Genomic DNA, 14258 nt, shown 5'->3' on the forward strand with positions numbered 1-14258 from the left:
TTAACAGCCGCAACCGATACCTTGCAAAACTTCAGTGAAATTTGAAGCCACAAGTACATCCTCTTTGTCGGAACAAAAATGTGACGTCATAAGAAAAGGGTAAAGTAAGATTGAGCCAGGAAGAAACTACAGATAGGTAAGGTACACTGTTAGGGATAGTGCGGCAAAGGGGGTTTAAGATATAGGGTAAATAAAGGCTACAACGGCCATCCGTGGCGAAGATTCAGGGGTACAGGTTTGGTTTGTGCTTGGTAACCACCTGGCCTTGCATTGGAATATTTATAGCGCAGCACGACACGCTTCAGCACAACTGTTTGCACTCTCAAAGACCACAACCAGGAAAATCGTGAAGTACTTTGCAAACTTCTCGCAATAGTCAATCTCAAGAGCTACTTGGCCATTCACATCGAATGGTATCGCCCGACCAGTAACACAATAGAAGCAGTAGACAACAGTTTTTATTACGGGACAACAAAACCACCTGCTCCGCGTTACACGCAGTGTACAGTACTCGCTCAAATTCTAAACCACAGCCGCATCCGAGCTCCCGAAGCACGACAACGGAGGGAATGCCGCGGCAGTTACAGCGAAGTTATGCCACGCTGCGCTAACAGCTATACAAGATAGACTTCTCGCGACGCAGCTATACACATACTCGCGCTACCACGATGCAAGACTGCTCGGCTGCTGTGGAGAGAAAAGAACAAAATGTTAGCGCAGCCATGTAAAAAATGGGCAGTAGCTTTGCTCGGCTATGCCAGGATATACGTAGCGAAAGCGAGCGTAACAACGAGGTAAGCGGTGTGACGTCACACCAAACGGCGGCGGCGGCTCAGCGGCGAGGCGCGCGATGTGACGTCATGCCAGAATGTGCGGCGAGCGCGCGGCGTCCGCAAGCTGCGGCGGTTGCTAGGCAACGGCTCAAGGTCGGTCTCTGTGCCTCCTCGGAGCACCGCCACAGCGATATCGGAAGTTCATGGCCAATGTAGCTTTCGCTACAAAACAAAACACTGCCCACTGCAACAAGTTGCGCTTCAGTACTCGAAGCTCAAAGCTAAACAAATGACGGGGCTGCGGGCGTCGCAGCCACTCACGCCGTGAACCGCTGTTACGCCACCGGTAGGCTGCCGTTCATGATCCGCGAGCAGGTCGCCGCTCACCGGGCGTGGCACAGGAACCTTTCGGCGTTGGGCCGGGCCACCCAAAACCGCGTGTGCACGGGCAGAGCTCTAGCGCTGAGCTCCCCCTGTGTAGTGCTCACTGAAGCTGTTATCTAGCCGCTGGCGAGGTCACCCGCATGCTCATCCCACTGCCAGCGAAGAACTTGCCGTGCATGCGTGGTGTTTTATTCGGATGCGCCCGAATGACGCAGTGAAACATGTGCTCGGCCTTACGCGCCGAGACATCTGGGGGGGTGAGGGGTGTGGGGGGGATGTTGTGTGGGCCCCACAACTCATCGAACGCCTTCGTAAGGTGAATAAACGCTACTTGATACAGTCTGATTCAGTATCTGATGATACGGACTCAAATGCCGAACGTGGAATATAAATATGCCCGCCGGAATAACGGAAATAGGAGATTTCAACTGTGCGCTAATCAGTTCTTTAAACTATTCTCAGATTTTCGCGCATGCGCTAACCATGTGGTCCCACGCCGGCGAATGCGTGGTAGGCAACTTGCACCCGAGGCCAGAGATCGCAGACGCCAGGTACCATAAAGGAAGCGACACTATCATATGGATGATTCTAGGCGACTGACCCGAAACACACTTATTCAATCCCGGCCGCTGCGGTCGCATTTCGATGGAGACGAAATGCTAGAGGCCCGGATTTCCGTCGAGTGGAACTGCCTTCCCCCCGATATTGCAGCCATGAAAGATAACCTCCGTTTTCGCGATGCACTAGCTAACTTTGTATATTCGGGAGAAAGTTAACTTTGTGTTCCAGTAACATTTACTCTAATTCATTGGCCCTGAGGGGACAATAAACGAATATAACAAAATACTGGATTTACGGTTGATTTAGTTGTCGCGTAATTGATTCTTTGATGCGTGATTAAAAAAGACGATTCATCAAAATGTATTTGAACCCAAAACTATATACGGTGAGACTCCCGTCACACACTTGATTTGGGGCGTACAAAATCATAAACCATTGTATTCGATCCAATCCCTGCTCCTCCTGACGGATTAAGCACACAATCTTCCGCGGACTACTTGTTCGCTTTGCGAACATCGGATCTGGCTGTCAACGACCACGCCCCCGCTTGGGCGTCGTATATGTTAAAAAACGAGACAGGGCATTTTCAAAGGTCATGAGATGCCGAGATCAACAATTTTTATTTCGTTGAGCCGCCATGCGCACTAAATACGAGCAAGTACAAAAAACTACGCACAATCGTCACATCTAAAACGCCTTTTAAAAATGTTTGATGTAGCAACTCGGCTGTGAATTGCGGCCTCTTTTATCAGAGCCATCAACAGCAATCTGAGAACGCGATTTTCTTGGCCGAGTTTTGTCAAGAGTAAGGAAAAAACCTTACACAATGAAATGTTCACTTTGTTGAAGAAAGCGTGGAAACAGTTCTTACGAATTCACAGAGCAGCGAAAAACAAATGCGAGGAGACCAGCACACTGGGACGATGTAGTTGCGACATGTACTAAAGACAAATGCATGAAACAGGTACCGATTGCGTCACCTAAGACAGCTTTCGTTTTCGAAAGGAGCTTACTAAGATCGATTTTGACATGCAGTAAAACCGTTGTCAGAGAAAAATCGATAGCTTCACTGGAAATTCAGCGTAGTCTTTTCATCGTAAATGACATATCCGGTCAAACGAAACAATGTTGTTACGATACAATGATCGGTAGAATTATACAGACAAGACCACAGCTAAAAAAACGGCGACCGTCGTATTTCTCAAAGATAAGAAATCTTTTCACACGAAGATACAACTTCCAACAATCTACCGGGTAGCGGTCTGGAATGCAGTCGACAGAGTTGGCAAGGATGTTGCATGTTGGAGTGCAGGCGCAGTTGCGAGCAGAGGCGAATCTACAAGCTCTCATGACAATGGGCTGTCAGAACTTGTCACCTCCCGAACTTCCCGCATCGTCAGCACAGGTAACTGATCGGGAGCTGGCTGAAGGCAGGGGAAAGCACTTAAGGTCCCGATCGTTAAACCGAGAGACTCCTCTTGCGATATCATTTCCTTCTTCTCCAAGTGAACTGAAGATCCTTTTTCCGGGTGATATGTCGCCATTGGTGCCAAACCTGGCTGCTGCGTAGACGGTCACTCATCAGATCCTGTGAATTCTGCTTGCACTGACTCAGGTTCTACCGTAGTCGTGAACTGGAATCCTGGCAACTCTTTTGGAGAAGGCGCTTCCAGGTCTGGTGCTGGGTCTTCCTGATCTCGCGGATCGGATTTTTTTTTCACTTCTTCGGAAATTGGTGTTTCTTTCTCCGGCACCGAGTCTTGCATTGTTGGTGAATATATTTTCCCTGCCATTACTTCCTTTGGCGGCATTTTGATCTCTAGAAACAGCTCGGCCTCAGGACTGAGGGTAGCATCAAGAAGTGTCCAAGTTGCTGAAAAATCGTCCAAACTTTGTCCTGAAAGTCTTTCTGAAGAATATTTCTCCTGTACCCAAAATGAACCACTTTTCATCTTCCTTGCGTCAGACTCATCTCCCTGCCAGTGCTGCGCTTCCTGAAGCTCGCCCGTTGTACCATGCATTCGATTCCCAGAACGAAGACAATCTGGGGCTCTTGAAGATACCTCTTCACGTTGCTCCGCTAGCTGTCTTGAAGGAAGAGCTTGAGCTTTAGATGCAGGAATAAATGCCTTTTGTGCAGATCCTAGTTCTTCCTTCGGAAACTGTTGCTGCATGCCTGCCTTGTCAAATTCTTCCAAGTCTGCATTGGTTAGTTGCGGCCATTCGTCTGGGTTCTTTAAATACGAGACTACTGCTGACAAGGCTAAAAGGGGTGATTCAGATTCCACGGATCGCTTTATCTCTGAGGCATCGGCTTGCTGCAGAAGGCCTTGGGCTTCCCGATGATCACCCTCCCATCGCACGATTTCACCTTGGCTTACTTCCGCTCGCCGAACTTCTTGCGCTTGCTCTTGAAAGGCTATCGCACGTTGTTGAATGTCTTGTCCATGCTGTGAATATTTCTGTATGTGCTGGTCGAAGCTTTGCCATTGCTGAGGAAACCCTTGTGTTCGCTCTTGTTGAAAGACTTGCGCGTGCTGCGGTGGAAGGCCTTCCAATCGCTGCGGTTCATGCAAAATGCCCTGCGGTTGGTGCGCAAAGCGCTGAGTTTGTTGGTGTTGAAAGCGCTGAGTTTGTTGGTGTTGAAAGCGCTGAGTTTGTTGGTGTTCAAAGCGCTGAGTTTGTTGGTGTTCAAAGCGCTGAGTTTGTTGGTGTTCAAAGCGCTGAGTTTGTTGGTGTTCAAAGCGCTGCGGTTGATGGAGCGGATTGCGCTGCGGTTGTTGGAGCGGATTGCGCTGCGGTTGTTGGAGCGGATTGCGCTGCGGTTGTTGGAGCGGATTGCGCTGCGGTTGTTGGAGCGGATTGCGCTGCGGTTGTTGGAGCGGATTGCGCTGCGGTTGTTGGAGCGGATTGCGCTGCGGTTGTTGGAGCGGATTGCGCTGCGGTTGTTGGAGCGGATTGCGCTGCGGTTGTTGCAGCGGACTGCGCTGCGGTTGTTGCAGCGGATTGCGCTGCGGTTGTTGCAGCGGAAAGCCCTGCGGTTGTTGGAGCAGAAAGCCCTGCGGTTGTTGGAGCAGAAAGCCCTGCGGTTGTTGGAGCAGAAAGCCCTGCGGTTGCTGCTGCGGAAAGCCCTGCGGTTGCTGCTGCGGAAAGCCCTGCGGTTGCTGCTGCGGAAAGCCCTGCGGCTGGTTTGGAGCGCCCTGCGGCTGGTTTGGAGCGCCCTGCGGCTGGTTTGGAGCGCCCTGCGGCTGGTTTGGAGCGCCCTGCGGCTGGTTTGGAGCGCCCTGCGGCTGGTTTGGAGCGCCCTGCGCCTGGTGCTGAAAGCGTTGCGGTAGTTGCTGAAAGCGTTGCGGTAGTTGCTGAAAGCGTTGCGGTAGTTGCTTAAAGCGTTGCGGTAGTTGCTGAAAGCGTTGCGGTAGTTGCTGAAAGCGTTGCGGTAGTTGCTGAAAACGTTGCGGTAGTTGCTGCCGAAGGCCTCCCAATCGCGGTAGTAGAAAGCCTTGCGCTCGGTGCAGAATGCCCTGCGGTTGTTTGTGTGGAGCACCCTGCGGCTGGTTTGGAGCGCCCTGCGGCTGGTTTGGAGCGCCCTGCGGCTGGTTTGGAGCGCCCTGCGGCTGGTTTGGAGCGCCCTGCGGCTGGTTTGGAGCGCCCTGCGGCTGGTTTGGAGCGCCCTGCGGCTGGTTTGGAGCGCCTTGCGGCTGGTTTGGAGCGCCCTGCGGCTGGTTTGGAGCGCCCTGCGGCTGGTTTGGAGCGCCCTGCGGCTGGTTTGGAGCGCCCTGCGGCTGGTTTGGAGCGCCCCGCGGCTGGTTTGGAGCGCCCCGCGGCTGGTTTGGAACGCCCCGCGGCTGGTTTGGAACGCCCCGCGGCTGGTTTGGAACGCCCCGCGGCTGGTGTTGAAAGCGTTGAAGGCCTTTCCATAGTTTTTGTAGAAAGGCTTGCGCTTGGTGCGGAAAGCGCTGCGGTTGGTTTGGCAAGGCTTTTGGTTCGTGCGAAAGACCCTGCTGCTCGTTCATTGAGCTCTCCGCTTGCGGTTGAAGCCCACGCGTTTGCTGGGGAAAGTCTCGGGCTTTCCTCAAATTCCAGTTCGCTGTAGGCTCTGCAGCACGGCTTTGAGACTGCCCCGAAATGGTGTGCAGTGAACTGGCAACGTTTCTTTCTGAAGGCAAGTCGAACAGCAGAGGCGCATTGTACTTCGAGCTAGTCGTAGCCACTCGGGATTCCGCAGCGTGTTGTACTGGCGTTGTGAAAGCTGCTGTCGTTGTAGGAGCGCTGGTGTGCTCTGCGGAGCTCTTTTTAGTGAACGAACGCTCGCGCCGCAGTGAATCGTGAGACGAAGGAGGTACTACCTTTTCGGTGGCTTTCGAGGACCCTTCAACGTCCGCCCCAGAACGACCCGGAATACTTTTGAAAGTATATTCCAGTAACTCGTTGGCTGTATGAGTACGCTTCGTATTTTTACGTGAGGCGCGCTGTTCCGCTGTGAAGGGCACACTTCCGACCGAGTTATCGCTTGCTTCGTCCGCTGTCATATTGAGCTCAGCTGATTGCTCTTGTTCGTGCCCTTGAGCGCTCGATAAAGTGCGAAATTCAGAACTTGCCTGTGGTCCTGGCTGCAAGTCTGGTGGCTGATCTGGCACTGAATGCGGAAATTGCCTTTCTGTTCCTGCAGTTCCGGTCTCGTGAGGAGGGAGGTGCCTTGGGGTGTCAGTGAATGGACCCGAAGCTTGTGTGCACTCTTCTTCTAGAAGAGACTGGGGCCCTTGACCAAAGGACGAGTGGAGCGCTGGCCCTGAGTGCTCGCGCTGAGACGACTGCTGTGATGAATTTTGCTGCGGTTGAGCTTGTCTGGACTGCGCTCCTATGCGCTGTTTGGATTCCTTCTTCTCTGATGACTTCGGCATCTTCGGAGGTAGTCCCTGAAGCCTTCCTACCTGAACAGACCGGATGATGGGCGGCTGTCTGTTTTCCGTGGTACCAACTTTGCCTTGTACAGCTGCCAAGGGGCGGTCTTCAGAAACAACTTTCAAACTTGCGTACGGCAAAAATTCAGCAATCGTACGATCAGGCTTTCGAGTCGCATCACACCATTGCCCACAACTAGACTGCGGGCGATATGCCTGCCGCAGGGCTTCAGTCGATGACGGTCGTTCGATTACAAGCTCGCATCTAAAATTTTCCACGCGCAACTCAGCGAACTGCTCGGGAAACTAAAGACGTCAGCATCGATGCCTTAATCAGACAGGCGATATCTGGCCGCACTTTGTGCAATCGATTGGGTACATAGCTTCTCACGAGGCGTTCGCTATCGCAGACACTTCATGGGAACGGAAAAATTCGACGACTCATGGTCAGACTCGGCTTCGTTCCATCAACACTTAAGCAAAGCAAGGTTTCATAAGGCGGACAAGGAACGGCTTTCTACGTTGAAGAAACCACGCTGCGCAGAGCGCCTTGCCATTCAGGCCGCCTTCGATCGTACGAATCAGCAGCAAATAATGTCATCGACGGGCGTTGCAAACTAGTTTACAACAGCACAGGTGCTGGCTAGTTGATTGATCATACTTGGTGAACAGCGCAAGGGACGACGACGTAGAAGGAAGAGGGCAGACGAAGTGCTGTCTGTCCTTTCTACGTCATCGTCCTTGAGCCGTTCATCGAACACTGCAGACGAGCATCAGTTGATGACATTGCGGACACCGCTCTGTCTGGTCGCGAGCTTAGCGGTATGATTTTCTCTTAAGCGTGTTTCTTTTCAGATAGTTCGTTCAGCAGTGCTGTTGGCAACAACTATTAATTCGAAAGCATAGATGGCTCAGCAACGCAGAAAACTCGGCCTAGCCAAAGAAGAAGCGGCGTTAAAAACTTCCGATCGGTCGAAACGGTTTAACGGCATCATACGAATTGTTGACCAGTAATTGTCCGTACTAGTCCTTACTAATTCACCAACTAGAAAGGAATATAATAAAATTAGAATAGAATTGTAGCAGAATTACAGTGATATGCACATATAAATTTCATGAAATCAAAGATATGATTGTAATAGCAATTAAATAGAGCTGGACTAGGATTAGAATATAAATTAGAAATAAATCGGAATGGAATTGCAATGCTTTCACATTAATCCCATTTAAGTCCGTCAAGTGCGCCCTGTAATCTTTCCTGTGATTGCGTCAGTCACGGCATTGACACCCTGTTGTGTCGTATAGAAGAACCCATTTTTTCGGAGTCTAGTTCAGAATCACTCGTCCCGGTATTTTTTCTGTCCGTCCAACTGCTGAATGGGACAATGCTGGGAAATAGCCCTAAGCCAGCGCCTGCCCGTACAAGAGGCCATCTGCTAAAGTCAAAATCCTATATATATATATACTGTCTTCTTTATCTGGTGGCGCGTCCAGGGGTTGTTACTCTTCAACGACGGAGTTGTTTCACATGTTGCGGTGTGCAACGAGTGTCGTTGTTACCAGCGCTCGCTCATTCTCGGGCGGCAGCACATCACGATCGCTTAAGTCAACTCCGACCTCTCCAGGCGCGTCCGGCGTCACGTAAAGCTTGTAATACACGACGCTTACCAAAACCTATGCGCCGTTCTTTCAAGTAAAGCTGACCCCCCCCCCCCCCCCCACACACACACAATTTCTTGTTCACGTGATACATCTGGCGTCTTTTGTGAACTTCCAATCCTCAGATACCATTGCTCGCTCTTTGCTTCGGTTTCTTCATTTACCAACTTGAGACTAATATTATTTGAAAGGCAAAAGATTCCTACAACACTAATGAACACGCGCACAACTAGTTACATCCCATTTCGGCGCCTTTGAGGGCCTTTTTACGTTGCCGAGGAAATTGAAAAACTTTCAAGGCTGTGCGAACGTCACATCTAGCCGGAAAAAAAAAACTGCGATGCTGACCGATACTTCAAAAGCGTGTGTGCAGTGGAAACAAAAATGTGTAAGCGCTAGTATTTACAATCTTTTTTGCCCACAGCGGGCATTGAATGACGAGCCCTTAAACGCATATCGCCGCCGCGGTGGCTCAGTGGTTATGGTGCTCGGCTGCTGACCCGAAAGACGCGGGTTCGATCCCGGCCGCGGCGGCTGAATTTCTTTGGAGGAGAAATTCTAGAGACCCGTGTACTGTGCGATGTCAGTGCACGTTAAAGAACCCCAGGCGGTCGAAATTTCCGGAGCCCTCCACTACGGCGTCTTTCATAGCCTTAGTCGCTTTGGGACGTTAAACCCCATAAACCAAACCAACCATAAACCAAACCTTAAACGCATATCACCGTGAAAGGAAATCGGTTGCCAAATGAACTGTGTTGGCACTGAATGCGAAAATGTTTTCTTAATCCATGTCTGTGTAGGTGTGAATACTGAGAAGTGCAGCTCTTTGCAGTTGCCAGCAGCTACATGCTGCTACCTTCGAAATTGAGTTGCCAGTCACAGAAGTTCATCCGCAGGAAATCCTTCACTTCATATATATTACTTTGTTCAATACGTTCAAGTAACCTGGCATATTATTTCTAATATTAGCGAAACTGAAAGATGTGTAAATGTAGAACGAATCTTTCACGTCATTTGGGCTGTGAGCTACGTCGAAGGGCATATGTCCGATTTGAACGTATTGACCGATTTTAATTAAGTCATGGGACTTGCCGGACATACGAATCGGCTGCGGTCATCGCAGCTCGCCTCATATGCAAGTATATATTGTCCTAAATGAATTTGTTGAGCGATTCCGGTCCCGACCACTATCGGTAATCTAAACTGTTATTTTTGTACATCCATCAGAGAGGTCCGCGTGAAATCCGTCGGGCACCTGTGAATCTCCCACGGATATACGCATATCCGAAGCAATTCGTAAATAAAACGGCCATTGATTATCCGGTGGCTCACACACCAACCACCTCCCCAACACACCTACTTAACCACCACCACCATCGATGCAACACCCCACCATACCTTCAGCCTCTAAAAGTGCCAACTACCACTCATCCAACTTTCGCCCACATTCAACCTCTGCGAAACTTGGCGCGTAACGCTTCGACTTAATGTAAAAGCAAAAGAGTAAAAACATCAAAGTAATCATCGAGCCGTTGCTTATTGAAAGGTTCGTGCAGGATCCAAAGTGACGTCAAGATAGCGTTGAATTCACTATGTGTGAAAAAGACGATAGCTTCTTCCCTTCCCCTGGATCCTCATGGCGCGAACAACTAAAGGGTTGACAACGGCGGTGCGCAGACAGAAGCGACCACTCGCCTTGGCGTTATTCAAACGAGCTTTCAGACTGTGGTCGAGCCAAAAGGAACTCAGGAAAGTAACTGAATGAAAAATGACCTTACGTGAAACGTTTATACTCGCCAGATGCTGGCGCCAGAACGGCAATATAGCGGTGTAATCCGTGCTGTGCCTGACTATCCCGCTGCGGGATACTGCATGGATGCTGACACATGATGATGATGATAATGCCCTCAGGCCTAACGGCACGTACCCACGACGGGGGACTTTTCCGAAGGCTTTCTTTCTTTTTCTCCTCTTTTGGTGTCAAAGATTTCGCGTGACGCTTTTTTAGGCGATCGTACTGTCCGTCATCTTCCATGGAAAAGGTCAGGCTTGTAGCTTCCAAAGGAAATCGCCTTCTCGGCGATTGGCAGCAGTACTTGCAGAAGGTTACGCCGATGTCTGCGCCATCATGCTGGCCACAGGAACACAGCACGTAAAATTTTCAGAGGAGAGCCAAAACGGTCGTTCCATCTCGAGCGCCTGTGATAGAGGTGTCAGCGCTGCCAGTGCGCACCCGCTGATTGGTCCAGACGCAGCAGGCGTGCGCCCACCTCGCCGACATGTGGCGCCATCTGGAGCCCTCACAGAGAATTTTGTGCACATGCTCATCGTCTCCGCTATTGGAAATGTCCACCGACACCTGTCGCCTCAACGCGGCGAATCTATTTATGACTAAAAACTTGCCGTTGTTTTTAACATCATATGGTAGTCAAATAATTCCTAAAGTTATAGTTTGCCCCTGTTCTTCTTCGAAAACAGTGCACAGATTCTTCAGACCGACGGGCCAAAAAGCTCATTTTCAAAATCTAACGGGCATGTGGAAGCACGGGGCTCGTTTTCTTCACTATTGTGTTTTTTTTAATTAAATGTCGAAGAGGTCGCATGCATGGTTTTATTTCAGTTTTTCTCAACACCCTATGCGTATAAGCAGTCAGAGTCAGGTGATTCTTCTCTTGGTTAATGCCAAGGGTGAGTAGTGCATTGCCGCATCGAAGGTTGCATTTTCGTCGTCATTATTGCCGCAGTGAGCGACATCATCATCAATGCTGCTCGCGCTCCTCGAGCTTCGATTGAAGAAGAAGCCATCGTTTGACCCCAGGCAGGCCACTTCGCGACGTCGTCATGGAACCCACCACGCCTCAGGCGGCCTCCCCAGGTCTTCAAGGCGACGAGAAGAGGTCGTCGAAAGTCAAGAAGAAGAGGGCGCTCGCCAGACCCCAAGGCAAGAGTTGCGACTGTCTCTATTTTCACCTGACTCCTCGACATCTGGTGCTGGCCCTGTTAGTTTCTAATATGTCTTCACTTTTGGACCAACTCAGTTGAGAGGCACACATATCATACGCATCAGAGTTATCTACAGAGTTATATAGAATTTCTCAATGTGTTCAACAACTAATACAGGGACATTTTGCCCTGAAGTTAAAATCCCAGTTTAGCTCAAATGCTTGCTTAAAGGTGCGGTAAAGAGGATTCTGTGCTTCAGTAGAGTTAGTTCTTGGGATAGTTGGTATTCTTGATTTAAGCTCACCGTTTTTCAGCACAACGGCACGCAGCCAAAGAAAAGAAGCAGGGAGAGAAAAAGAACGAACACAGCGCTGTGTTCGTCCTTCTTCTTTTCATGCTCCTTTTATTTGGACGTGTGCCGTTGCGCAGAAAAACTATGAGCTTAAATTATGTGCTCTTCCTTTTACCGCGGGAACTCAACCTGCAAGCTCCAAGCATCCTTAGAAACAATTTCTATCTTATGGGGCCGATTCCCCTGTTAAATCAAGCGAAACGTCCCGGCTCCCGCCTTTTTTTTTTTTTTTTGAACTCACCTCCGAAAGTAGGAGGAATCAGTCATCGCATGAAATGCCTTTCAGCTAGTCGCGTGGCGGCTTGCCGCTCTTGCAGTGGCGGGTTGACACATGAAGCAAAGAGTCGCACGTATTTTTATTTCCGTAGGTCTAATTTGCGGCTATGTTGTCTGCGGCTGAAACTGTTTATTCATGAAAACCTAAAGAACAAAATAAAAGCTAAAGCGTCAGGCCGAAAGGCACTCCACGTGTTGGTTGACTCTTCCCAATTTCGAAGGTGAGGTAAAAAAAAGGCGGGAGCCGGGACGTTTAATTCGATTTAATCCGAAAATTGGCCACACAGGAAAAAAATTCGAAGATTATAAGAATGCTTTGGCCGTGTAGATCGAGTTCCCGCCGTAAAAAGACGAGCTCAGAATCCTCTTTAGTGCAGCATCAATTAGAAGCTACTGGCACATTTAAAAGATACGGAGATTAGGTGAAGGATACAGCCTAAAGCCCTGTCCGAGCTGAATTTTAATATAGTGCGCTGTCTTTCTTGAGTACTGCCTCAAGTTAAGTTAGTTGACACGCCTTGCTGTGCCGTGGAAATACATCCCTTATAATGCTCAAAGACTGCATTCCATAGCTGGGTGCTTTCAGCGACGATGTGGGGTCACATAGGGATGACATAATTATTGTTGCGGAAGCAACACTACGCTGGTTGTGTGCGATTTCGTGGAGCCTCGGAGAGCCCCAACTGCGCATGCGCGAGGAGCCAGTGATGCCAGAGTAGTGCGGAGTCGCCGCCGACTCCACCGCTGCGCGGGTGACTCAAAGGTGCCGTCGCCGCTGCGCCAGCTGTGCATTCTCCAGAAGGAGTGACGTCACTCGGCGCACAGCTGCGGCGCTGAGGCCACCGCCGATCCTTCGCTACGCGGGTGACTAGGTTCCGCGGCCGCTGTGATTGCCGCGCCGTGGCTTCCGCAATTCTACTCGGGATGGCCATTGGTCAAACCACAGGTGTTTTTTATTAGAGTTTGAGCAGTGACGATACATAGCAAGGATATATGTACAGTCTTTGTCAAAAGTTTAGAGCCAGGGGGTTTACTTCTTAGCCTTGCAGGGGGACTCCTGAAGCATTCTGGGAAGTCCTACTCATTGAAGGAGGCAGAACCAGAAATCTTCTTACCCAGAGGAAATTTGGAGCGCTGTAGATGCGTCACGATCCACACAGTGAGGCTCAGAAGCAAACCCCCTGGGCTCCAAACTTTTGGCAAAGGCTGTACGCAGATTACCCCATTCTTCGCAGTAGAAAAAAAAATAAATGGTTCAACTAAGCTTACCGACTCGGCGAATTCAGGAGCCCTTCACTACGGCGTCCCTCATAGCCTTAGTTGCTTCGGGACGTTAAACCCCAGTAAACCAAACCAAACCTAACCAACAAAAGATTGTTGGGATAAGCATTTCCGTCCTCGCCACCATCTACGGCTCCACTGCTCTTTGCCGCAGCACAAGCAGCGCCAACACCGCTACTGGCGGTGCCACCGTGAACGTTCAGCTCGGATATCAACGCACCTTCGACTTTCCCGTCGAAATAGAGAAGATCTGCTTCCACCGGCATAACATAGCTACGCGTGTCTACAAGCATCCCACGGTGCACACTTTTCGGAAACATCCGCCGTGGTCTCCTTCTTCTTCGCACATTATAAACGTGGTATAGAACTCCACAGCTGCCTCCTTGCGACAGTCGCAAGCCTTATGTGGCTGCTAGCTCCAGGTGCTGTTACGCGATACACTCCACCGCCGAGTCTATAAGTCTATAGGTCATCTATAGTCCGTCTATAGACAAGTGTTTATAGGTGGTCTATAGACTAGTGTTTATAGGTGGTTTATAGACAGAACTCTGTAGGGAATGTATGGCCATAAGTCTATAGATCGTCTGTAGACTGTCTATAGACCTCTGTCTGTAGACTACCTAGAGACCTATAGACTTTCAGTAGACATTTGTCTATAGACTGTCTATAAGCAAAGGTCTACTGAAAGTGTATGGCCATAAATCTACAAATTGTCTATAGACTAGTCCATAGGATTTGTCTATAGACTTCGTAGAGTAAAGTCTATGGACAGTCTATGGACTGTCTACAGAAGTTTTTGTAAGGGACCGATCCTCTCCACCTCGTTCAACCACTGCGCTTACCTCTTCCGCTCCCCTGCCTCTACGACGAGCGAGCAGTCATAATGCACAGTGCAATTTAAAAGCAAGCAGTCATAATGCGCAGTACAATACGATAGCGCGAAGCTTTCTTAACCAATAGTTCTCTCTCTCTTGGCAGCGGATGGAGCAAAAAGCCGTAAGTGCCTCCAAGTTTTTCATGGTATGTAGAGAGGGCAGGCGGATGAGATTTAGGCACACACAAAGTGAATGGGACGACCTCCCTCATTCACGTGCGAGGACTTGTTGCCCAGACGAAGACAGCCTCCGT

This window comes from Amblyomma mixtum, chromosome 9 (assembly GCF_055824585.1).
Source record: "Amblyomma mixtum isolate Tamu chromosome 9, ASM5582458v1, whole genome shotgun sequence".
NCBI classification, from domain to species: domain Eukaryota; kingdom Metazoa; phylum Arthropoda; class Arachnida; order Ixodida; family Ixodidae; genus Amblyomma; species Amblyomma mixtum.